Raw genomic sequence first — 26,283 nt, forward strand, 5'->3', positions numbered from 1 at the left:
CCTGGTTTTACCACCCTGTTCCAGCTTTGCACTGCTGTAACTCTACTGATTTCAGCACAATTTGTACTGAATGTGCATGTGGCTTACCAGGTGCATGCTATACCAACACAATTTTCATTTAGGCCCCAAATTCAGTATTTCTTAAATGTTCTGAACATACTTTTCTTGGCTTATTGAAAACTTAGCTTGTCTTCTGCAGATCAGACACATTTGTATGTTGGAGATCCCTAATGAGAAGTCCTGTTGCCATTATTCCTCTGTAAACCAGCCTCTTTTAGCCCTTTGCTTTGTACCTGTACTTATTTAAATCTAGAAAGAATCAAATGCTCTGCATAAAGGTGTAACCCCTTCACATTAACCTTTGGAGGTGGGAAACAATGTGCTTCTGGTGAAGCTGGTGGTCACTCCCGCTGGCTTAAGTAACTCCAAAATCAGGTCCATATCAAACTGTAGTGGGATTTAGTACTGTGTTGTGTTTTGATACTATTTTCTGTCCTGGAGATGCTGTATTATTTCTAAGGTAGGTCAAGAAACTGAGACCAGTTAATGATGTTGGGATGTGTTGAAGCACACATACTAGGAAACGGAAACTGGTACAATATTGGCTAAAGAGGCTATAAAATGATTCTGCTGTAGGTTTCAGGTGACTGTCTTTCTGTAGCCTTTCTCCCTATCTAATGGTGGCACTCATTCCTAGATATGCTGAGAACAGATCATCTAGTTTAGAGGAAAGGAACATGATATGCTCAGGAGAAACGCACAAAAATGGTATGCGTTAAGCCTATTTTCAATGGAGTGTACTTAACTGTTAAGATGTTTTGTATTCACCTTTTAAATCCCTAAGGACCCCTCAGTTTGCAGAGAAAAAAGAGCTATTTTGTGCCCAGTCCAACACAGAATGGGCATGAGGTGGCATCTTTTAGAGAACTGTTTCTTGATCAAGTAATAATTAACTGATTGGAGTGAAGCTCTTTGCACAGTGGTTGTGGTATCATACAGTTTTTACACAACACTGTATGAGAACCAAGTAGGTACAGTAGGATCCAGATAACTCTTTACTAAATATGTAGAACATGCAAAGTTGATTTATGTATATTGCTCTTCTGATAGGATTGTGGTCTCTTATGGTTATGAAGTACAGAAGACACTGAGGGGCACTAAAGGTTTTGCAAAAGAGTTGTCTCTTTGCTTAAACCATTGAGTACCGTGCCCTTCCATCCAGATGTTTCATTAATGGTACAGTATTAACATTTGCAGGGGCAGGTCTTAGCTGAGTAAGGTCCTAAGGTTTGGAAGGAGAAAAGGTGCACTCCTGCACTCCCCCTTGCCTCAGTGGAAGTAGATACCAGTGCAGGAGAGTGCTTGTTCAGAGCAACGTGCAGGATCTGCAGCCTGTATTAAGGAAGACTCCTTGGTGTTCATAATGAATCCTTTTCCAAGATTGTAGAAGGAGAGTTCTGCGGTAGTCTGGACGGCATTAGGCAGGGTTTTTTTCGTGAGTGAGGCTTCTGCTTTTTAAAGGTTGTGTAAAGCATGAGGGTAAAACAATTCTTTATTTGTCTTCTCCATTGGGTGGGCTCCAGTCATTGGTGAGACAAGGAAGTTGGCGGAAACCAAAATGTGCTGTGGTCACTTTCAACATCTCACCTTCTGGCACGAAACCTGGTGTGAGGCTGAAGCGTGTGAGAGCTGTGGCGGGGAAGGGGGTTTTTATTTGGTTTCGGAGAGGGGGGGAGAAAATTTTTTTGTCTTTGGCAAACAGCACTCGGGAAAGGTTTTTTGTGGCTTTTTTTCTTAGCAGGTGAAATATTTCTTTTTTCTTTTTCTGGGTCTAAAAATATCAAAACTTGAAGACATTTTGTGAGGGAGAATAAATCACATGAGAAATATTGGAAAGACTGCATTATTGTCAGATTTTCAAGGAGGCAAAAGGAACTAAGTATCCAGTATCCAGCACCCAGGTCCCTTAAGCACCTTTGAAAAATTCTAGCCAGCTCTTTTAAAAGGATTGTGCAGTTAAACAAATGCAAACTTCCAGAGGAAAAAGAAAGCATTGCCATGCACTGGACATGTATGAAGTCTCCCTCAATCTGCTGAACCTAGGAACGTCATCCCATTATTGCTACCAGGCGACAGATTTACTCCTTTAGGCTGGGCTATGAATACTTATGCGTTGGCTCTGAAACTCCTGGGTTCAAACTCTGATTGTGTTGGTCTCTGCTGAGTGGACACTGCACAGGCACAGTGCTGCACCCTCACTAGGACACAGGACACTATTGAGAGATTCTCAGAAAACCAGACAGGGTAGGTGCTTCATATATGATGTGAAGCCCTTTGTTATTACCCAGCACACTTGCAAAATTAAATAGACTCTTTTATTAAGAGAACTTATTTGCAGAGATGCTGCAACTACACCTAGCATTCAACAGCAGACCGACTGAGTGTGCACATGCTCCTCCTTCAAACTTAAAATACAGGCCACTAGAGCCAGAAGAGTAAGGAAACAAGCCAGCAATTCTGAGCGTTGTTAGGCTGTAGTGTTACGCAAGGAAGTGTTCCTTGTTGAGAGGCGGAGGTTGCCATGGATAGTTAAGAGAACTTTTGCTGGGGTTGGGAGACTTACAGGCTAGGGTGGGAATAAAAGCAGGGAAATCGCCTAATGGCCACCAGAGGGTAACTATCTGTCCCTTCAGGAATGGACCATATAGATCCCTACAGAAGAACTAGAAAGAGCTGTAGGATGGGAGGGAGGAACTTGTAGCCAGGCTGAGCTGACCTTCAATGTGGTCCTTGAATCCCACAGGTTCCAGGAAAGTCAGGAGCTCCCCAAGATTGTTTTCATGCCTGATTAACCCGTATGTGCATGGGCTGTGCCTTGCTAAGTGAACCATGTCCAAGGAACCAAATCCATGAACCAGATACTGATCTATAATACAGTCACCTGGAATATGACGAAGGCCCACCCCAAGCAGAACTAGAACAGTTACCTCGCATCGTTGTTTCTCACCTGGCTTTAGGTGACCACCAGCATCCTGTAGACAGAGCACCAGGTTGGGATTCTAGAGATCTGGAGTCTGTCCCTACCTCTAGCCTGCTCTGCAACCTTGAACGAATAATCTCTCTGCGCCTCAGTTTCCTTCTCCATGAACATCTGTTTTGTCTAGGTAGATATTAAGCTCTTTGGGGCAGTGACTGTCTCCGACTATGCATATGCACATAACCAAGGACATTGGAGCCCTGATTTTGGTTGAGGTTATGTAACATGCCATATACAACTCTGTCGAGGGATATGATATGCAGAATAATAGCTCAGAAGTTCTTTTACTATAGATCCAACATAACACCCCTGCACAGATAGCCACAGGGTATCTGGGAAAGAATCTAGGCACTGCCAAGTATTAAGATTTTCTTCTCTGTGTGTTTTGTACAGATCTAGTTACTAACATCATATACTAAAAAAGGAAAATCCATTTGCATGGGCTTGTTAAGAATATGTACAGGCTGAAAGAGGAAAAATCCCCATTCACACTTTGTTAATTTAATATGTGTTTTGTTTCTTTTAGTTTAAACAGCCAACTTAAATAAGACCTACTGATGGCTGGCTCTCCGCACCCCTCCAGGGGTTATAAACCCCATGTGTGGGAGGCAAATGCCTTGTTTAACCTGGCAAGTCGCAGAACTGGCAAACCTTTTTCTGCTTGGCTCTTCATAGATACGTTGGATCAGACACACAGTTGGTGTAAATTGGCATAGCTCCTTTTGAAGCCTGTGTTGAGGATGAGGGACACATTTTAGAATCTTGAGTCCAGCCTTTTGCATGGGCATGGTGTTGTCCCCCAGCAGAGGATGTACTAGGCTGATCTGTTCTTCTAGCTCAGTAGTCACAAAGCTGGCCACTGGTATCATCAAGGTGAGAGAGACTGAAACCTCTGTCAGTGACACTAACAAAGGTAATGGGATGATGGTCTTTCTTCTGAACAGACTACAGTCATCTTCTTCCCCAGTTGATGTAAGTGGTATGCTCCTCTCTGAATTCCTTCTCTGTCACTTTTTTTTGCTGTGCTCTGTATTACTTGTACTGTACAAGTCCTCCACAGTGTACATCTTAGCCTTTGTGTCTCAGGCACTACCTATAGTAAGATATATATTTGATAGGGTGAAGTTCCACATGTTCAACCCCAGCAATGGAGCTGAGTGAATAGGAGCTTTGATGTGGACAGGACACTATCATTTTTTAACTGTCATGTCACTCCCCTAACCTTGCTTGGGCGGGTGAAGCACAAGAGCATAGCATCTCAAGAGGCTGTGGATTCTCTGTCCCTAGGAATTTAAGTGTCGGTTAGACAAACATTTGTCTTGGATGATCCTGCCTTGTGCAGCAGGTTGGAACAGATGACCTGGGCTAGGGACAGACAATCAAAAAGCCTGAGCCTGAACTGAGTCAATCTTTGCATGTTAGTCTAACTTGGCTAAGCTAAATCTTTGTAAGTGAACAGACATCCCAGAAATGCAGGCACATGCCTGCAGTGACTCAGCCAGGGGGTGCTAGAGTAGCCCTCCCTTCCCTTCACAGTGCTGAGCTGAGGGGGTGGCCAGGTCTGGGCAGGATTAGGGAGGGGTTCCCCTCCCCACCCACCTCCTTGATAACACAGCATTTATTAGCATTTATCACCCCCTCAGAAAACAAACAGCTTCTCTCATTAGTTCCTCTCTTCTTAAACAAAGAAGGACCAAAAGGACATTACCAACTCAGCTGTTGATTAGCTCCAAAAAGCCCTACGCTGACATTGCTGTCTGCCACAGCACAGACCATAGCCAGCACATGGTCTGCTTAACTAATGCTGAGGTGTCTGTGTGAGGCAGAGGGGACAGGGGATCCCTGCTTAGCAGGGAGTGGTAAGGGGAGGGGGAGAGCAGGAAGAAGCCAGGCAGACTCTGCTGTGCCTGCAAATCTCTGCTGGAGCTCCAGCCAGGGAGCAGAGGGGAGGGGCCAGCTCTGCTGTGGAACAAAGAGTCCTGTCCAGCCCAGAGAGCATGCCGGGATGCTGGGGGAGTCTGATTTAACTTAAACCAGCAAGGGGTCTGGCACAGACATTGCATAAAGCAGTTTGACCCAAATCCGTTCAGTCTGATACTACATTCAACCAGGTTTATCTCAACTGGTGTATGTGCACTGACTGTTCTGTTACTGATCACTTAAACCAGTTTATGTGTAATGTCTGTCTCTAGCCTTGAAGTCCTTTCCAGCTCTACAGTTCAAAGCTCTGTTTTCTGGAATGTGCTATATGAGTGTTTCCTGAATTCTTTCTCTTCCTATTCTATCTGCAGAATAATGCAAAAAAAAAATTAATAAGGATTAGAACTGTGCTATGTCTTAAGGCAGACTTCTCTGGCCATCTAGTCCTGTATATGCGCCAAGCAAGCTGTGTGCCTGATATCTGCCTGCATAACCCCAGCCCTGTGGGCAGGACCATGCACGCCGTGTTAAAACATACTGAAGCAGAAGTTTACAAGACTATTTTGCTTTTGCTACCCTCTTTATGGGTCATCAGAGTCCATTTAGGAGCAGGGCTACTTATATTTGTGCATGCTAAATGGTTTTGATCAAAATATACAGCATTTTTGCACCTTTTTTCCTTTTATAATTCTTGGGTAAATAAAGGCCACCACCTGCATCCTAGAGAAGGAAAGATCTAATGAATTGCAAAGGATGGAACTTTACCTGCTTTCTTAGGCCTACAGCTTTATTGGGCCTCGCATACTTTTTTTTTTCCCCCCTAAGTAAGCTATGGAAAATCTACATAAATGCCCCATTCTAATGGGTTATAGTGCCCCTTAAAATAAAAACACCTGGTTTCAAAGGGCAATCTAGACCCTTAATTGCCCTTAATAGCATATTTTTTATTTTATGCACAGGATAATACAGCTCTGGGCTTGCTGGCTTGGAAAATGAAATGCTGGTGTTTCCTGGTACTACAAAGTTAATTCATGTTTCTGAATAATAATAATAATAATTAATAGTTGTTAGGGTCAGAAGGGACCTCAATAGATCATTGAGTCTGACCCCCTGCCCAGGTGCTTATCCAGTCTCTTCATTCAGTTAGAGTAACACTTAAATGAGTATGTTCTTAAAATGAAAGCCTATCTGTTCCCCATTCTTGCATTATGACTAAGGACCTACTTAATTTGCAGCTTTTGACGAAACTGTGAAATGTGGGATTGTCCATGAAATCCATCAAATCAATAATAACAAAAACTTATTCAGAATAAAATGCTGGCTCCCCAGTGGGAGGCAGTGGTCCTTTCTGCCAGGAGGGGAAGGTGCCAGCTGGTGGGGCAGCGAAGGGGGCAGAAGGCAAGATGGTGGCTGTTCTCTCCTCCCCTGGTTGGGGCCTCTCTGCCAATCAGTGCTGAGGGGCAGGGCCTCTGTACCGATTAGTGCCCAGGGGCAGGGCCACTGCAAAATGCCCATGAAGTTGGCTCTGCATGCTGGAAAAAAACCCTTTGCCTTGCTGTGATTTAAGTAGGTCTGTAATTGTAAGAGCACCTCACAACACTCAATGTATTTATTCCCACAGCAACTCTGCAGGGTAGGGATTGCATACGAGTGTTCATTCCTGCTTTATAAAAGACAAGCTGAGTGATGAAGGGTACGTTTGCACTGCTACCTTAGGCTGTTGACAAAGCTGCTGTTTGGGCCAAACCCCCTGATCACCTGTATTACAGACCCCTTCGCTCTACCCCAGAAGTTCTGCTGAGCGTTAGTGTATCTCACTCCAAATTTTCCCCAGCCTGACTTCTGCCCACATTGTGTTCAGGACTCGCTTGTGCCTGCAGGGCACGGTGTAAGTAGTCCACCACTGGCCCTTCCATAATCCAGTCCCTATCTCTACCTCCCACAATAGAGTTAAGTGCACAAAGAGACAAGTAGAGGGCCTGATTCTGAGAAGGGCTTCATTTGCATTTCCTGTTCTTCTAGGAATCAGTCTGCCACTGCTTAGGTTTCCTCCTATGCTTTCTGCATGCCGTGGCTTCACAGAAATGTAGATGGAGAGAAGCAACTTGGAGCTGAAGACTCTTTGACTTGCACCGAACAGATATACCCTAAGTAACTTGTCCAAGGCTATGTAGGAAGCCTGTATCACTGTAGAGAACTGAACCCAGATTCTCTGGCTGGCTGCACTCACCAACACACCAGTAGCCTTGTCTGTCAGCTGAATCTCTGGGCTCTTTTGGGGGTTTCTTTCCTTTTTCTTTCTTTTAAATTGATTAATTAAACAATATCAAGGACACTACTGCTTACTTCTCTTTGCTTTTTGTAGATTTCTCTGTTTACCAGCTGCTTGGCTCCACTTGGTCCAGACTAGTATTTTCCAACATTTTAAAGCCCAAGGCACACTTACATTAATAAAGTTTTTCTGCGGCACATCTGTTAAGGCATTCCCCATCCTCATATCTATTGTAGTTCATTGCCATTGCAAAATGTTGCGACACACCTGTTCATTTCTGACGGCATACTTTTGTGCCATGGCATGCTGGTTGGGAAACACGGGTCCCGAGCAAAGTTTGAAGTAGGGGCACCTACTGTTTAAAGTGAAAGAGAACTCCATTAACTGCCAGCTACAGTTATTCTGTTATATGAACCAGCTTGTAGCGGAGGGTAAAGACCTAGTTTTTCCTAAAAAGGCAAAAACTGTAATTCTCCTTCCCAGAGGAGATAGGCTAGGTAGGGGCAGACCTTTCCTCCTGTGTATGCTGAAGAACTAACACTAAGTAAAAGGTAATATGTTCTTTGACTACATGTCTTAATGAAGAATTCGGACCCTCCCAGAAATATTGCCATAATGAGCTCTTTTATTGTAGCTGCTTCCCAGTTTTAGGATCATGTCATGTTTAGAAAGGTAAGTCCAGTTTGATAACTGATTGGGGTGGAACATTTGTTCAGACTATTCAGCTTGCTAGCAGAGGAGGTAGTTTCTGAAGAAGCTGCCAGCTATTTGCACTGGTTGTAAAACAGACCTGTTATCTTTCCAGAGAAGTACGCTTAAATGTAGGCTGTTGCAAACTTGTGATTTTTATCACAGAATTTGTGGTAGTTTGTTTTCTTAAAACCCGAGTGTTGAAATCAAGTGATTGCATGAGAATGTCAGTTCTCGTTTTAAACCGTTACAAGTGCAGGTGCACAAAAAACCCTGAAGCATGACGTACGTGCAGACTAAGGGTTCAGAATGAGGAAGAGTTCAATGCGAAATTAAATAACAGAAATACACTTTTTTAAATCTCAGTTTTTCTAAACCAACTGCACAATTTTGGAAAGTTGGCACATAATTTTTTAATGTTTGAGGTTGATTCAGAAAGTGGCTTCTCTCTGTGTGTGGCTTTCATGTTCATTGTATTTTTAAAATGCCTTTTTCTGCTCAAAACTGAGTCCATGACAGTGCGGAGTGATAATGGAAATAATAGACTATACCAAACAGGTGCTGTGATGTTACACACTCATCAGCTGCCCATGTTTGTTCAGTGTGAATTAGTAATACAGAAGTTGCAGAGTCTGAGGACTCTCAGGAGTAGTCCCACTATGATCCTTGCTCCAGTTGTTAGACCATAGAGCTTTCCTGTGTGCTCTTGTATATATCCCCTCTCTCTTCTTTTGCACACATTTCATATACAGAGAATGAAAAATATTGCCCTTTCAATTGACACTTTTACCCAAATATGTTATACCAGGTCAAAATGCTGTCTGTCAAGTGTATAAATGTAACCTTCTCGTTTATCAAAACCTAGAGAAATTGTTTGCACTGTATTTGTTTTAAAAAGCACAAACAATTTTAACTCTTAAAAGATTAATACTGCTAAGCTGCAATACTATTGATATGCTATTATTTTCCATCTTTATTCATCCCCAGATGCAGCAAGAATTACTCCCTCCAGACCATTCATAATTGAAAAATGCTTTTAAGACCTTTAAGAGTTGAATACTAAATTTTGTCAGGTGCCTGTTTCATTGTCTCAAAGAGTCGCATTGATAGATTACTTTGCTAATGTTTTGTAAGGGACCAAACTGCAAACTGAATGATGGATGTGCAGAATTCAAGTCACTGATAGCCAGTCACTTAATCTTCAATCAGGACTGTCCTGATCAATTTAACATGGGAAGGGCTCATGGACAATGAGAGAGAGAGAGACAGAGAGTCATTATGAGGTTGCTTACCTATGCTATAGCAACTACTTAAGAATTAATGTTGGGAGTAACAGGCAGCTAAGCTTTTGGGCCAAATCCTCAGCTGAAGTTGATGCAGTCATGCTGGTGTGTACCAACCTAAAATAAGGGCCATTGGTTTTAGATCAGTGATTAATATGACAATAAAAAGTAGGTTAAATTTTAAAAAGGTTAAATGTATACACTTGACAGACACCATTTTGAGCTGGTATAACATATTTGGGTAAAACAGTGTCATTCGCAAGGACAATATTTTTCATTCTGTGTATATGAGCTATGTGCAAAAGAGCACAGAGAGGGGAGATATATATATATATAAAAGCGCGCAGGGAAGCTATATGGTCTAACAACTGGAGCAAGGACTATTGTCGCCTTTTCTCCGTTGCACTTGAAGTGCGGTGTTTGTCTGATGTTTGCTCTTGTTATTCCTGGTGTAGAGTTAACTCTTGGCCTGTTCTAGGTTTTGCTATGTCATTTTTGCAATATTTCATAACCAGGGAAAGTCTCTTTATTTATTTTTTTTTGCTGATTGGTGAGAAGGACACATTAATGCTGTTTTTATTTTTCAGTTGTCATGGTAAACGGTAGAGATTATAAGACTTCCACATTTAGCATTCATTCTGATGGCCACGTTGTAAACGACTAGATAGCTGCAGTGGGAAGTTAGAGTAGAGTAGATAGAAATTTATGCCTATGTTAGCAGATGTTACATGTCTCAAACTTTGAGAAGTTTAAAAGCCAATTTACTGGTGCAATGCAGCAGCTGCTTTCTGTAATAGCCCTTTATCCAGTATAATGACCCAGGGATGATCACTCCAGTTGCAGACTGATTTTAGAGCGGTTGAGAAATATTTGGTTTTTCTCATGAAAAATGTTGATGAAAATGTTTAATGACTTTTTTTCCTGTAATTTTTGGGCGGGGTCTCAAAAAAACTTTAAAAATTCAGTACATTGGTCAAAAAAAGAGTAAGTTTTACTGACGTATTTCTCCAACCACCTGGAATTATTCAGTGTTTGGCTCCTGGAATGGTTTTCAGTTTTCTAGTGAAAAATTAGAAAAATATTGTTCAAAATTGATATTGCTGTTGCAATTTCTCTTTTGATTTAAAAAAACTCAACAACTTTGACAAATTGGTTTGAACAAAAGCTTGTGGCCACCCATCTCTGCAACTACTCCTACCAGTTCTGCATGCTTCAGCTGTAGTCCAGGATCTGGGTCTGTCTGTTGTGGGTGCATAGGCTGATATCTTTCTTTGCGAGTCCTGATAGTAAGGAATACCTCTACCCTGGAGCTTGAATATCGGGTAATCCATCCATTTCTTGGTATTCAAGAACTGGCATGAGTTGTGGAGCATGAATGACCTGTGTTAGCATGTTGTGGCGAGTTTGTCAGTCCATTACAGATGTGCTTTGGTCTATGTGTTGTAGCTTGTATTGGGGAGCAAATGTGCGCCTACTTGGGTAAAAACCTGAAAAGCAACAACTATTCCTGCTGTCTTAAGGGTCAGGTCTGGGTGGCTCAACCCTTCTTGGAATGAGGCTGGTTTGTGAATGAGAATGCAAAACTATTGGCTTTTCCCAGATACACTGTAGTATCCTTCTTGTCCTAAAATGATTAACTGTAAGGGGTCTGCTTCAGAACCCAAGGTGGAGTAAAGCTGCCATTATCCATTGACATCAGTGGGCCAGATTCCAAGTTGGTGTAAATCATCCATTCCATTGTAATGAATGAGGAGATCCTCATCTAGTGTGTACACAGGTGTATGACTATTGGAGATAGATTATCGACCTACGCTTATTTGCGTTAGCTGGGGATCTGTCCCAAATGTTGTTACAAGAAGAATTATACTTCCCCACTGCAATTGCAATGTACTTCATTTAGGCAGCGCTCTTCAATTCCTTGGACAGAGACTTTATACAGTGTACAGCAATTTCTTCTCCCTTGGAAAAGAGACACGGCCCCAGTGGCTGGAATTACTCTACACAACAAGTTAAACAGCTCATTGTTTCACTGAAGTAATCTTTTGCAACAGAAAGCAATTATAGCTAACGGCTTGAAGGCTTTACCTACCCAACTTGATTTGCCTTGTCACGTCCCATTAACTTCTAATTCAGCAATAATCCCTGCCCTGAAATATATAATGAAAGACATTCAAAATATATCAAAATGGCATCAGTATTGATTTATTAATGCTAGGGAATGCTGCCCTAATTGAATTTAGATCCAGGAAGTAAGTTAATGTAGCTGACAGTGATACAGGAATCCAATCTCCCCAGTGCACAAAATTATGACTTTTTTTTCTCTCTTTGTTGTCAGTTGGATAAATAACAAATCAATTTAAAATTTCAACAAGGTTGCTAAAAACAAGCCTGAACCTGCCTTGGCCAATCACACAAGCATGATGTGTTGGCTACTGAGGAAGGTCAAAAGAGTTTGCTGGGGAGTGGAGGATGTTTTGATGCCTGCTGGAAGCTTCAAAAAAAGCAGAGAGCAGCACCTGAAAGGAAGGGGGTGGTGTTTTCAGGAGAGGATATTCCTAGCATCCATGAACAGGGTGCTTCTTACATCAGTGAAGCAAAGGGGGTGCTTAGCGATGGGCTTCTGTCTTCTTACTCCATCAACTTAACCCTGGTCTGGAAGGAGTAGCTGTAGAACTGGCAGAATGGCTATTTTTCTAGGAGCTGCCTGTTCTTGGCCACTCTGCTGAAGGGCATCAGTACAGTGCCAGCTGTGATGGCTCATGGCATAGATACTCAGGAACAGGAACTGGAGGTCTCCCAATACAATACTTTCCTTCCACAAGCCAAATAGCCATGAGATGAAAATAAGTTTTCAGCCAGGGTTGAATGTGAGCTAGTGACCTAGAAGAGGAAAGTCTCTATAACCCATCACCAGTCCCCTGAGCCAGCCAGTTCCATCTCTCTTTGCTCTTTCAGCATGCCTTTTCTTCCTTCCTGCAGACGGACATCTCTCTAAAGATGCAGTAATGAGCTGTCACTCAGGAGCTGTCTCCCATTGTGCATCCTGGCTGCAGTGTATAGAAAATGGGCTCCACTGCTTGCAAATTCTTGACCACATTGTGGTCACAACCTGGATTTTTAGTTATACTTTAGAATTTGTTAGCCAACATGTGCTAGTGTATACAGTGCACAAACACTTGCTAGGCATGTTAGCGCTTGCTGTGTGACTAGCAAAAAACTGTTGTGACCTGGAAGATGGCACTCCGTTAATTAATACTACTGCTAATGAAGCATAGGCACACCCACTGAGGTTTTAATTTAAGATCTTTCTTTATTATCTATCAGTCCAATTCTAGATTGTTCAAAGCCAGGGGAAAACGCACACAAGGCTGATTCTTGGAAAGTGGAAGACTACCCAATAATTCTGTTTGTTAAACCCCCCCCCCCCCCCCCCCCCCAAAATCTAGTTATCCTGATCCTTAGGTTGGCAAAGGTAACCTTGGCAAAGGCTGAGATTTTAATATTGCTCCAGCTCATCTTAAGCAGCTTCACTCTTGGGCCAGGTATGACCTTGACTCCCAGATAGATACCAAAATCAGTGATGGGAGCTGAGCTCTTGAAAAGCTGGCCCCGCATGGACCCTGCCACTTAGTCACCATGCACACGTGTATAATACAGTAACCGCGTACCATCCCACACTTCAATTCAGTTTCAGCTGTATTCCTTACCCTATCAATATTGCTTTACTTTGATGCCGTGTCGTCCTTTATGCTCTGAAGAAACTGTCCCTAAACAACATTGTTCAATCAGGTGCAGGTCATCCTTTAATCTTGTCTCACTGGATGCAAAAGTGGTTGGTGTTTTGTTTTTTTTTTTCCATCCCCCCCCTCCTTTTACATAAAGTAGAAATACATTTTATAAATAGGATTTGTGTTTGAAAATCAGCTCTGCTTGAGTTGATATGGTCAAGAAGGGAGAGGAGGCTGAGTTAATTAAATCAACAGCTAACAGTGCAGGTTACCCACAAAAGTGAACCTTAGTGCCCCTGAAACCACTGACCAGAGAAGGGTTGGAAAAAATGAAACCACAGTTGGAGTAAAATGGAAAAAGAAATCATCAGCTCTATATCACTTCAGCTAGCCACAGGTATCAGAATATTAATTGCTCTTTGACTTGATTTTGTTGTGGGATTAAGGGCACATTGTGGCTTCTGAAGATATTCTAGGAGCCATAAGAATGGATGCAAAATCCATCTGTAAAGCATCTCTTTGCCTGCTAGAATCCAGGATGCTACTGCAGGGTCTATAGTAAATGCCTTTCACTCCATCTTCTCAACGGCTGCATCTTGTGGAATATGGCTGTCTGTGTTGGGGTATGTGGACTAGGGAATTGGGGGCTGGTGCACAACATGTTTCCAGCCCTAATTGTGCCTTTCCTTTTTATTCTTTCACACCTCTGGCTACTAAAAACAAGAGGGCATAATCTAGTAGTTCTTGTGATTTGGGGTGGGGATTTAATTTTTCTTTAGTACTCATTCAGAATCTTCTTTGTGAAACTTTGTTGTACATTTCTTTGGTGCAATCTCCTTGTTGGCACTGGACTCCCATTCCTTTGAAAGCACCTTTCCCTAAAAAGCCAGTCATGCACTTAGGGGGTGCACAGGAAGGGAGATGCTTACCTCTGCCTGCCTGCATCTCATCTTCCTCCACATCTCTACTCCATACATGGATCTTCCATCCAGTTGAGCTCTGGACTGTCAGTGGTGCATAGCTTCTGTGCACACAGCTCTCATGCTTTTCTAGATCTGTTCCCCCACCTTGGCCCTTAGCCAGAGTTCTGATGCTTGGGTGTCCTTCCAGCCTAGGGATAGACAGGTGCCTGGATTTACTCTGCCAAGTAGAGCAGTGTAGCCATATGTTGTTAAATAGCTGTTGTTTCACCCCATAGAAAGCTTCATGTCAGCTTATAGTAGTAGTTTATTGAGCAGCATCTGAACACTTGAAAACTAAAGCAGAAACAGTTAGGGATGCAATGAGGGGCAGATTATCATGTACCTGCTGCTGTGAAGAGCTCACATCTTCCTCTTAATGCAATGGTGCTAGTCGCCCTCAGAGACAGGACATGAATTTCTGGACTGATCTAATGGGTCTGGCCATACCACGCGCCTGGGTCTCTTGCATGGTGTCTTAGGATGGCCTTTTTCCTAGCGTCCTGAGGCTGTTATTGCTGAGTGGAACGGTCTAGGCAGGCTGGTTCTAAGGGAACTATAATTAGTACAAGATGGTGAATGGCAGCCTCAGACAGATCAAAAACTAGCTGACAGAAGCGGAGTTTTCTGAGGACAGAGACACCAGATAAAGCCTGCTGAGCTACCAATGCAGCCTTTTATGAAATACTTTTCATGTGTGAGTCAGATGAATGGCAGTTAGCAACTTCCTTATGTCTGTCTTCCTCCTGGCTAGCTCTGTCCTCTGTCTCTCTTTGTTTTTTCCCCCCTTATGGTAGCGTGAGAGTGATGTTGTAGTCATGACAGTCCAGAAATACTGAGAGAGGCAAAGGATTTCTTAGAGTGATATCTTTTTATTGGACCAGTTACGTAGTTGGAATAAAGTTAGACAGACTTTCAAATGCAAGACATTCGGTGTCACATCTGTGTCTCTTTCCTTCTTGATCTGGACTTCACTGTTATTTGAGCACCAGAAATGTTACAGGTGCCTTATATCCTTTCCCCTAACCCTGTATCAGTCTAACCTATTCAGACAAAGCTTTTGGGGCACAGTGGCAAGGACAATGGGGTCTCATTTGGCTGGTCCCTAGGGAGTTCTCCATAGTGGACTGTTAGTAGTAGCTGTAGTAAATCCAATCTTTCAATTAGTTTTAAAAGCCTAGGTAGGCAGAGGGATCAACAGAATCCAATGGCATGTAAACACCATTTGTGTCATTCTTTACAACCTACGTAGCAGAGGCTTGTGCAGCATTTGGCCAGCACAGCAAGGTGTGCTGGGAGGGAGATTGCTTCCATGCTGAGCTCCCATGTAACAGCCTATGAACCAAGTTAATCTTGCAGGAAGAATTGTGAATTTTAAGGGGTGGCCAGGAGTATGCATGTCTGAATACTTATCTGAATACTAATGTATTGTAAAGCTGTTTATATGTAATAGGTAATACAGGTATTAAAAAGATGAAACCTTGCCCTTGCTTTCCCATGGCAGCTTTCTAAACAGGCACCCAAGTCACTCAGAGGCTGAGACTTTCAAAAAGGTTTAATCAGATTTTGCTATGTAGGAGTGGCATGACCCCTCTGCTGGTTCTGTCACTAGAATAGCTCTGACTACATGCTGCTTCTGTCTTGTGTTGTAAGATCATAGGCGGTGCCAATATCCAGCTGGGGGGGAGCAGAGACCACTTATTGGACAATAAAACCCCTTCACGACAAGCCCCTCTCTCTCCTGCCCAAAGGTGACCTCTTAACTCCAGCTGCCTAACTCAAGTTAACAATATCATCTCGATAAAATTCTAGTGAAGACTAGACAACTTGATAAGTCCTATAAAAATTACAGCCTAAGTGAAAACCTTGGATTCCCCATAGTCTGTACCGCAGCCTGGTAAATCGCATGTAGTCTACACATTATCTTGCCTTCAGTAGGATTATACCATGAATTTCATATACATCTTTTTCTGCAGTGAAAGAGGCCTAACTCATGCCATTCCAGTAATCTTTGGGGCTTTCTTTTGACTTGCTGTCAGCTTCTTCAGATTTGTTCTCAGCAAAATCAGAATTCTGCATTTGCTCAGATCAGCTGACCTTTAGCACGTCCTACTTTGACAAACACCCATTTAAAGCCAAGCAGTAAACATTTGCAGAAAGTGATATCTCCTAGACTGACAATAGGAGTCTTCATGGGGCTGCCTTTGCAGCATGGCAGTGAAAGGGTCACATGCTCCATTTTTAGCGGTAATAAACACACAAAATCAAGGGGAGAAATAAACCAACTCATAAGTCAAGGGATGTCAAATCAAACCACGGACATTAAAACTTTACTACAGTGAATAGTTTAATTTCCTGGGCATAACAGCTGTTTTGACACTAATGGCAGATGAAAGCTGAGATTTACTGGTCAGTCTAACCCAAGCTTGGATCAGATATTTAGGAGAGAATGCTGCTAACAATGCACCTTTTATCCCGTGGAACTCAGACCCATTAACCCTAAAAATGTTAATTATAACAGAAATTACCTATGAAAGACTTGCTCAGGAACCTGGACATTCATGGCTAGTAATAACTTTTTTCTTCATAAAGCTGTGCCACTTATGTGTTTGTTTGATCTCTCTTACTAATGTAATAATTAACAACTTTTGTCTGGTTATGGTTATGGCCCACACACTTTGTATCTAACAGAGGAAATCATTATAGCACCCTTTGTGCACATGGGTGATGCATAAGGAAGACAATAAACTAGTATTTGGAAAATGTAATAGGGAAACCAATCTGAAAATCAGGAGGCTCCTTCTACTAATATTGGCTGAAACAAGCTTCTAACGATCAGGGCTACAGTGAAGTCTGACAGTACAGCAGAATGCAAATACCAGTTTATTGTAATTCATTGCTGCTGCTAACTTCTACTACAGTAGCATCTATTCTAGAGGATACGTTTGGGATCGTCTCCAGTGTGTGATAAGAGAGATCCAGTTCCTCAAAGATATTTAGGTAGCTAACTTCTATTGATTTAAAATCAACGACAGTTGGGCATTTAATATCTTGGATGCTATGAGTCAAACTTGCTATCCCAAAAGAATGTAGCATCTAATTGGAATCAGTAAAGGAGGTATTAGCACCCCAATTTTAGCAATGTTAACCACAGTGGAGAAAAGAGAAAGATCCTGTTTGATGTTGAACAAATCAGTGAGTCTGGCAAAGCAAAGAGAGAACCCCCAGGTCCCCTGAATTCACATCTGGTGCCTGATCACTAGGCTTGCATTCATCTCTACGTTGTACTGGGCAGGTAGGGTGACAAAGTTGCAAGGCCAAATTCTGTGTGCGCTTTATTATACAGTGTTGTGAATGGAGGTGTGTATGACTATCAAAATTCTCTCCTTCTGTGTGAATGAGTCCTTTGAATTTTGAAACAAATCTCCCTCTGGGCAGTGTTCACAGCCATTTAGTTGTCAGCATTAATGTGGCATGTTACAGACGGGACATGCACACTGTGCTCTCCCTCAGAGGCTTTCCTGTAGTTGCTCTTTATTTATAATCTTAGAAGTAATCTTATGGGGAAAGTGTTTTGCTTTTCTCTCAGAACCAAAACCATGCAGGGCTTAGCTGTTCCAGGAACACTGGGCAGTGCGGAGGGCTCTGTTGCTGCTTGACGTGCTTCAGGGCTTGTAGCTTGGTGATGGAAATCACTTACAACCTGATCCAGTGCCCACTGGAATCGATAGAAAACTTCTCATTAGTTTCAATAGCATTTGGATCAATCCCTTATTTTCCAAACCACTATACCATTTTTGATTTCTCAGGCATTTCGATCCCAGATGCCTCCTCTAGGGATGGATGTCAGGCTATCAGAAGATATCACAGGCTATCTATTGCCGTATCTTTGATTTCCTCTAATATTTTAGGTCTCAGATCTTCAATTGAGAATATTTGCTTCCTAAAATACTGTACCAATGAATATCGCTACCAGACTATGTCTGCTTCCCTTTAAATCCTTTATCTCTAGAATATCTTTGGATATTGAAGTTGGTAAAATTAGCTCAGTCACCTAGTTGGTGCCTGTTTCTTTTTCTATTTCTGAGTCATTCTTCCATAACTAGTAGTTTCTATATCACTTGTCTAGTATTTTCCCCTCCTGCGAAGATCTGATGTTGGAGAGCATCTCTGCTGTTGGAATTTCTCTGCCTGCAACTACTTTTCAGACCAAATCTCCTCCTTCACCTCCTAGGTGGCACTGTTGCTAATGTTTTTTCATCCTCAAGCATTACAGCTCTTCTGGCTAAACCTGAATCCCTTGCATCCAGCCACTGTTTCCCATCTCAATTTGAGTCCTGTATATCCTATACTTCCTCCATACACATAGCCCCCACCAACATCAGCACTGAGCAGGATCAAACCCTGTGCCGTACGCCACTGTCACTCAGCTACGTGCTAAAATGATTCGTTTGTCAGTTTGAAGCTATATGGGAGGCAGCACACCGTTTATTAAATGTAGCAGCCTTGGAATCCCATTATTGTTATAGTCTCCAGTCAGGGATCAAGATTGTAAGAAATACACACACAGCCTTTGTGCCATTGAGCTTTGCAGTCCAAAGGGGTGTCTACGCTGTAGTCACAGTGCTGTGATTTGAGCTGAGTGTGGTTATACACAGAGATAGCCTTAAACTGGCTAGGTTGGGGACCAGCAGCGGCAGAGCTGCAACAGCATACAGCAATGTGGGCTGCCAAACCTGCCCAAGAATCAGCTCCATACTCAGGTGGTTAGCCACAGTGGCTGCAAATAGACAGCTGCAGCCACCTTGGCTATGCATATGCTACATGCCATTCACAGCAGTGACTGCAGTGTACATGCCTGCTCCCATACTCCCTGTCCACCCCTTCAAATACACTGCAGCTCTCACACTTCAATGGGAAATGTTTGTGGGAGGAAAGGAAATGGCTGTAGAAGGCTGGGGTTGAGATAAATAGCAAGTAAGCAGCGCTTATTACAGTTCTTATTTGTAATGATACTATCTACAGGTGCGAAATGGAGGTCAGGGTCCTGTTAGTGCATATAATAAAAAAGTGGCCCCTGCTTTAGAAAACGCTGCAAACTAGCTGCAGTAAGAGAGGCACTAGGTGGATGCAACGAGTGGGGAAAACAGAGTTCGGCACACAATGTGATGTGAAAATGCTGGTTGCTGATCGCTTATCATTGCTGTTTAATCATCAGGTAGGTAACGACTCCCAGATTCAAGAGGGGAGGATCCTGTTCTGATACATGGTGATAAATGAAGATGCCAGGTTTTTTGTTTCATGAAATGAAAACTTTGTTTGAGTTCCACCCAAGCTGTTCTGGCTGCGCTTTGGAGCTGAAAGGCTGTATGTTTCCATAAGAAGCCGTGGATTTCCACAACTCTGGAAACACTTCTTTGCAAATTTGTTTGAAAAAATAAAGTGTTCTCATATAGGAACTAAAATGCACATAATTCCTATGCGACTATTAGATGAGTAGCATGTGTTTTAAATATTTGGGCCTTCAGAGAAATTTATGTAATGAATGAATTCCACAGACATGTATTAAAGTGACCCCTGTAATATTGCAGCCCTCATTTGCATAATACGCATGCTAAATATATATTCTGTATAAAACACACATTTATCTATATCTATTAAAATAGATATTAGATATCATAATACATGTGTGTAGCAACATGGGAAGGCAAAACTTACTAATGGCTAGAGCACTGAGCCAGGATTCAAGAAACCTAAATTGTCTTCCTGGCTCTGCCACTGGCCGGCTTTGGAAGGTGATATTGCCTTCCTATGGCTCAGTTTTCCCATGCAAAGGATGTAGAAGGTAAAAATGTTCTTGCTTTTGTAAAGGGTTTGTAATCGCAAGAGCTAACATTTATTTAAATGCTGTCCTTGTTGGCACCTTCACAGTGCAGGGTTCAGTGTAAATGGAGAGGCTGGGGAAACTCAGGCAGTGGTCACGTCAGAATAACAAGGACAAGGAAGGTAGAAGATGGATCTTGCTGCTATCTAAACCCATGCCTAAATGGAGAAATTGGGAAAGGCCACCTCATCATGGCAAAGAGGAGGCTGACCGCTGACGGAAATAACCAAACGGTTAGAGAAAAAACGGAAGAGAACAACCACAAGGAGGTTGCGCCGAATTCCAAGGAATTTTCCAAAGAGACAATGATGTTATCAGATAAGCATGACAAAGGTCTAGGAAAGAGAACTGCTTGGGGGTTGGTGAATCCACAGCTGAGAGTCTTGGTTGTCTGCCAGGCAGTGCTGTGAGCCCTTTTGTTCAGGGCATGACCCCTTTCAAACTGGTTCCTGGGAAATGTTCCTGACCTGTGGGATTAGTCACTTGGCACAGTACTGATAGAAGCCCTCTGTGCTCTTGCCTCTGCAGTCGTGGAGGGCAGGGAGGTGGGAAGAGGGAGGCTGTAAATTGACCAGCAAGCCATGGACTTTAGCCCTTCTCACCTGCCTATGGCCCAAGCGTGAGTGTGGCTCGGAGGCTTAAATCCACCTTTGCATTCTGCCTATTGTCCCTGTTGCTTAGTTCACTGAACAGGGCCACAAGGTCTCTGCAGACATCTCTCTTACATTTTGTTGCTTTCCTTGAAATAGTGCCACCAATGCATTATTTTGAGGGCTGGAGTCAAAAACACCATCAGTCGGTATTCCAAAAGGATGACCTTCATATCGCCAATGACTTATTCTATACATCTGTTATCTTCTGAAGTTTAAACCTTTTGGTGAAACTGTTCTAGACTTGAATTTAGTCTAGACCAAATTAGGTCATCTCAAGTAGTTTTGTAAAGTTCTTAAAATGCTCATGATGAACTTGCAATCATGGCTTCATTGATCTGAGATGTCATAGAAACCTACCAGCAATTAATATTGGCTAAACCAGACTGAAGTGCACAGACTGACGCAGTTTGTCTCCTTCAGTTGGAATGATGCATCATCTGCACATATATAGCTTTTGGCTTTGTGGCAGAAACAACATTATTAAACAAAGAGCTGCTATGGTCGGACTGGGGCAGTAAATGCAAAGACGTCCCTGGATCATGGGACGGAAAAAGACTCCTTGTCTCCAACCAGAGGATTTTTTTAGTAGGGTTGATAGTCAAGGGAACATGAAAAATAAAGGTGGCAACGTAATTAATGACACAAGACGTGGGAAGAGAACCTCATCAGAAACACTGGTTAATGGAGAAGCATTTTGCAGCATCACTAGTCTGGAGTGTCTGCAAAAATCCCCCAAATTATCAAAAGCTTAATGCAGTGTGGACTGTATACATTTCAATTGTAATAACAGCAGTAACTTTGAAGAAAAAGTTCTTCACCGTTTGCAGGACACTGTTCTTGTTTCCCAATTAAATTTTCCATATGAGTCATGATTTTCAGTAGTGCTTTGTGAGTATGGGTGTCTCCATTTTTGGCCCCCTCACTTGACTAGGACTCAGGAGGTCTGATTTCAGCTCCCAGCTCAGCCACAGGCACCATGTGACTTCAGACAAGTCACTGCAGCTGCTCTTTGCTTTACTTCCCATCTGTAGGATGGACGTGAGAATTATGCTTGTGCTTGTTTATTCAGGCCAGAAGTTTTAAAACTGGCTAGTAATTTTTGGTTGAACAATTGGAGACACTTTTAAATGGCCCAATTTTCAGAAAGTGCTGAGCACCTGCCTTCTGAAAACCGAGCCCCTTTAAGATGTGACAACCAAATCACGAGTCACTTCTGAAAAGCATGGCCAAACACTTTGATTGGAGTGGCGGTTTGATGCATTTGCTAAACTGAGGGTACTGGTGACTGAGACCGTTTTGATCCTCAGAACAATTGCACGTGAGGTCAGCAGTAGCACAAGCTTCCTTCACACACACGTGTCGCTGTGCCTTTGCTGTGATAGGAGGGATAGCTTGTAGGGAGGCTGAGATGCTCCATCTTTGTGGCCGAGCCAGTCCTTGACCTTTTTGCTGTGGTTGCCAATAAAGTGGCCAAAGACTGCCAGATGTGGCAAGGGGTTTTGTACTGTGTCCACTGAAGTCTGGATTAAGAAGAGTGATGATTTTTCTATAGGCTTCTTAAAAGCCATACACAATGTTTCATCACTGCTGACCCAGGCTGGATTGATATCAATGACCTCTAGATGCCACTGGGATGAGTACTTCGTTGCACCCAGAAACACAGCAGCTTTTTAAATGCCATCAGCTACACCTGCTCTCACTGGCGCTGGCCAAGCTGTGAGCCAAGAACGGGGTAGATGGTCTTTTGAAACAGAATAAGATTTCTAATGTGGATGTATCATTCTGGCAGATTGTAGAAAGAAAGGTAGTAGTTTATGGCAGCCCACAGCAATCTGCTACTGATAAACTGGCTGCCAGCTACCACATCACTAAACCATCCAGTAATACCACAGTCTGGCCAGTTTGCCCCCAAGGCTTCATCTAGTCCAGGCAACTCAGCTTGTCTGAATCCATTGTACCCAGCTGGGAGAGAAGTAAGAGGTTGTGTTTGAAAGGAAGACAGGAGTTTGCAGCAGCATGTACATTTTAACTGTTTCTGAAGATGGGTTGCACACAGGTGATTGCCAGCCCTCCTACTTGCTTGTCATACGATACAGCCAGGACTCCTGGGCTCTATTCCTTATTTAGCCCCCAACTTGGTGTGGGTATGTCCATGTAGACAAACCGGACTAGCTTTAACTGGCTTGGCTTAGAGACTAGTAGGACTCTAGCCACAGCAGCACAGAACTCGGGGTGGGCTGCAAAGCCTGCTTGAGAACCTGACTAAATACTGGGCTCTGTGCTTTGGTGGCTGGACTCCTCCTGGTACCCAACCTAGTCTGAAGTCATTTCAGTGTAGACATACTTTTTGACCTTGTGCAATCCTAGTTTCCTTGATCAGCAAAAGCTGCTTCCAAGCAGTTTCACTATAAGCATTACTTATGGCAAAAGAGCCTTGATGTTCTTGAACAAAACATTCAATAAAAGGGCAAACTATCATTATTATTTTATCATTATCATCATCATTGCACTGCTCTTTGCTTCCCCCATTCTAGCCTGCTTCTCTTCCATGCCTCCACATAGCATGGATAACTGTGTCCAGTTTGAGAATTGAGAAGATGAGAATTGAGAAGAAAGTGCATCTGCTGCAGAGGTGGCGAAAGAGTTAATGTGTTACACATCTGCTCCCAAACCACTCCTGGCATAAATATTTTTGATGTGATAGCTGGTACGTGAGATTTAAATGTTTGCTAGGTGCAACATCCCAGTAAAACCTGAATCAATGGAGAGTGGTCTTTGCAGATCTCCCTGCTTCCTGTGAAAGACTTCACTGCAGAAATACAAAGGCGAGCGTAGTGGTCACATTATCAACAGAATGCTCAGACAATACACTTTGATTCCTACCATACATAATACTAATGCTACCTGTCTCTACCTCCTAAGCAAAGTCGCACCTTCCCATAGTTCGGTAACAGGTGACACATGGTACTAAAATCTCCACCAGTTCATCCAGATTCCCACATTAAACTGGAAAACCACTGTGTTCCATAGTGGTTCCTGGGAACCTCCACCAGAGGAAGAAACTTGCAAACCTTTCACCACAAATAATTGAGCTGAATATTAATAGGTTTCAGGATCCCAACACATTTCTATATAAAAGTGCAATGGCATGCCTTTTGGTGAGGAGGACGAGCTTGTATGTATGTAGGACTTTTCATCCAGAAGGATCATAGCACACGTCACATTTGTTACAATGCAGTTGCTTTTGGGGTGGGTTGCTGTAACTCTGCAGCAACAACACTACACACCAAACTGGTACAGGAAATGAAGGAAAATACTATATCCAGTTAAAAGTGCAGGAATAAGTAATTTTGGATGAGTAGGGTTCCACTATCATTGGGCTGGGAATTAAGCTGGGGACAAGGGGTCTACAGGTCTGGTCACGAAAACCACATAACATCTTTTATGACCGTAAGTGCTTGCAATCTTTGTTTCACATTTTCTCATTAGATACCATGAATACCATGGATGGAGAACCACCTGTAATTATACATGCTTTTGCAGGATAACAAAAGAAAAATAATCACTCTACGAAGCCAGGATTCAAGACCCACCTCTCTCCTACTGCCAGGCGTCTTGCGAAGGAGCAAGGTTAGATCTCATTGCCTTCACTCAGAGAATAATTGTCAGAATTATTCCCTACTTAGGTGGTTCTGAAAATTAGCAAGGAGAAGGATAAAGGCTGCAGCCCATATCAGTTAATATTTTATAATAGCATTATATTATTACTGGTGTGATACTGCTGTAGTAGCTATTCCTTACTCGGCACTTCCCTACCCCGCAGGAATATAGTGTAGATTAAATCACCTAATCAGAAATTCACTTATGTCTATAGAAATTCACTTATGTCACAGAATTCAGTGGACATTAGGTTTCAGTGCTTGTGTGCTTTTGAGTACCTTGGAGAGAGAGTTTGTAGGTTTTGTACACTGCTGCCATGCTAGGCTGGATGCAGCATGGTTTGTGAAAGCCTGGCCCTGCTGGAGTTGATGGTAAACCTCCCATTGCCTTCAGTGAAGTCAGGAATTCACCCTGGGAGTATAAATTTATTTCACAAACATACGGGGCATGTCCACATGTGTATTTATGCGTATCTAAACTTAATGCACCTTTGCTTAAGGCACATTCAGGTGATTTAGGTGCATGTCTATGCATGGATGTCCATTAAGGCTCATTAAATTTAGGTGTGAATAGCTAAGACACATTAGTGCACATGCAGACATGCCAATACACATTAACATGGTGTGTGCCCATTGTCGCACACCATGTTAACGTGCATTAGTGCATCTACACATGTGCTAATGCGACTTAGCTATATGCGCCTAAATTCGATACCTGCTTTATGCAGGTATCACATTTAGACTCTCATAGCCTTAAATCACCATTTTTAATGTATATTAAGGGTGTGCATGTGTAGAGACACACTTTTAATGCATCTTTAAAATGGTGATTTTAGGCTAAGCCCGCTTAAAAGAGACTCATGTAGATGCGCCCCCTGTCAATGGGCAAGTGGGACACCAGCTTTTTGTGGTGCCTCCATTTTAGAGGGAGCCCATTGTTGGTTCTCAGAGTGTGGTGATTTTGGAGGCCTTCCTTTTCTGTGGAGGTCAAATAGGATGAGAAACCTTCATCTCTCTCTTACTGAGGTCAAATAGACTGGCCTTAGGTCAAATAGACTGGCCTGACACCAGCAATTAGCTCACTGGCAAAAAGGGAATGACAGACTCTAGATTTCCTAGACTCTAGAAACCTTTAGATTTCCTTTGCTGCCTGATGATGTAATCAAGGAAAGAAGTCCACAATCAGCTGATCAAAATCCATCTGAAAAGGAACTGAGGTGCTATCTGCTTTCTTTAGCCTGGAACAGGAGATTTCAAATTATTAATGCCCATAAACAAATGACATCTAATATTGTCTGAGAGTCCCTAGGGAGCTAGTAGTAGAAAATATTTTGTTCCCTGTCCCTGCTAACTCTTTTCTTAATGAGCACATTAACAACAGGCCCCAGTTTATTTATATCAATTTCAAAATCTCCAAAGACGCTCCTATATATAAGCACTGCATCAGATCCTATCCCTATAATGGGTCATTAATGTATTTTAAGTGAGAGAGACAACTTTGCATTGGCAGAGGGTAGGATCAAAAATGCTTTTATAGCAAAATGACTGAGTGCCTTTTGATTGCCTCTAAATTCCCAATGAATAAATGAATAATAGAAAAATAAATGAATAATAGATATATCAGTGGACTAGGTATTATAACACAATGATAATAAGTCACGCTGTACAAGTGCCAGAATATTTGTTTAACAGCACAAATTGAGAAAGTCGATACAGAAAGTGTGCGGGGGTGGTAATAAAGCTCTTCTAATAGAGCCTTTGTAGGAGGCAAGTTCCTCTCTTGACAAAAAAGGCATTTCAAACAAACAGATGGGTCTCAGTGTACTATGGCCCAGTCAGATCTCAAAAATAGGGACTTTTTTTAGAATCTTTTTCTTACACATTAGTACAGAATGTACTATCAGTTGTAGCTTCTGAGTTACAGAGCATAAAAAATCCTAGAAGAAGAGATCCCTTCACTGAGTTCTTGGGACTAACCCAGCCCAATATACACTATTAAGAAGATTTGAACCTGGGATCTCTTCCCCAAACTGGTGTCCCTCTAATGTTGGAGACAATAGACTTACTCCAGCAGGTCAGAGCATTAATATTGTCTAAAACTCTTATGTGGACCAGCCAGTAGAAGAAGACAAAGACCCACATGCTGCTGGCATAGATTAGTCCAGTTCTTTTGGCAGGACCAATACCAGCATGCACAG

The sequence above is a fragment of the Crocodylus siamensis genome, chromosome 7 (assembly GCF_052110815.1).
Source record: "Crocodylus siamensis isolate JL-2025a chromosome 7, ASM5211081v1, whole genome shotgun sequence".
Taxonomy (NCBI): Eukaryota; Metazoa; Chordata; order Crocodylia; family Crocodylidae; genus Crocodylus; species Crocodylus siamensis.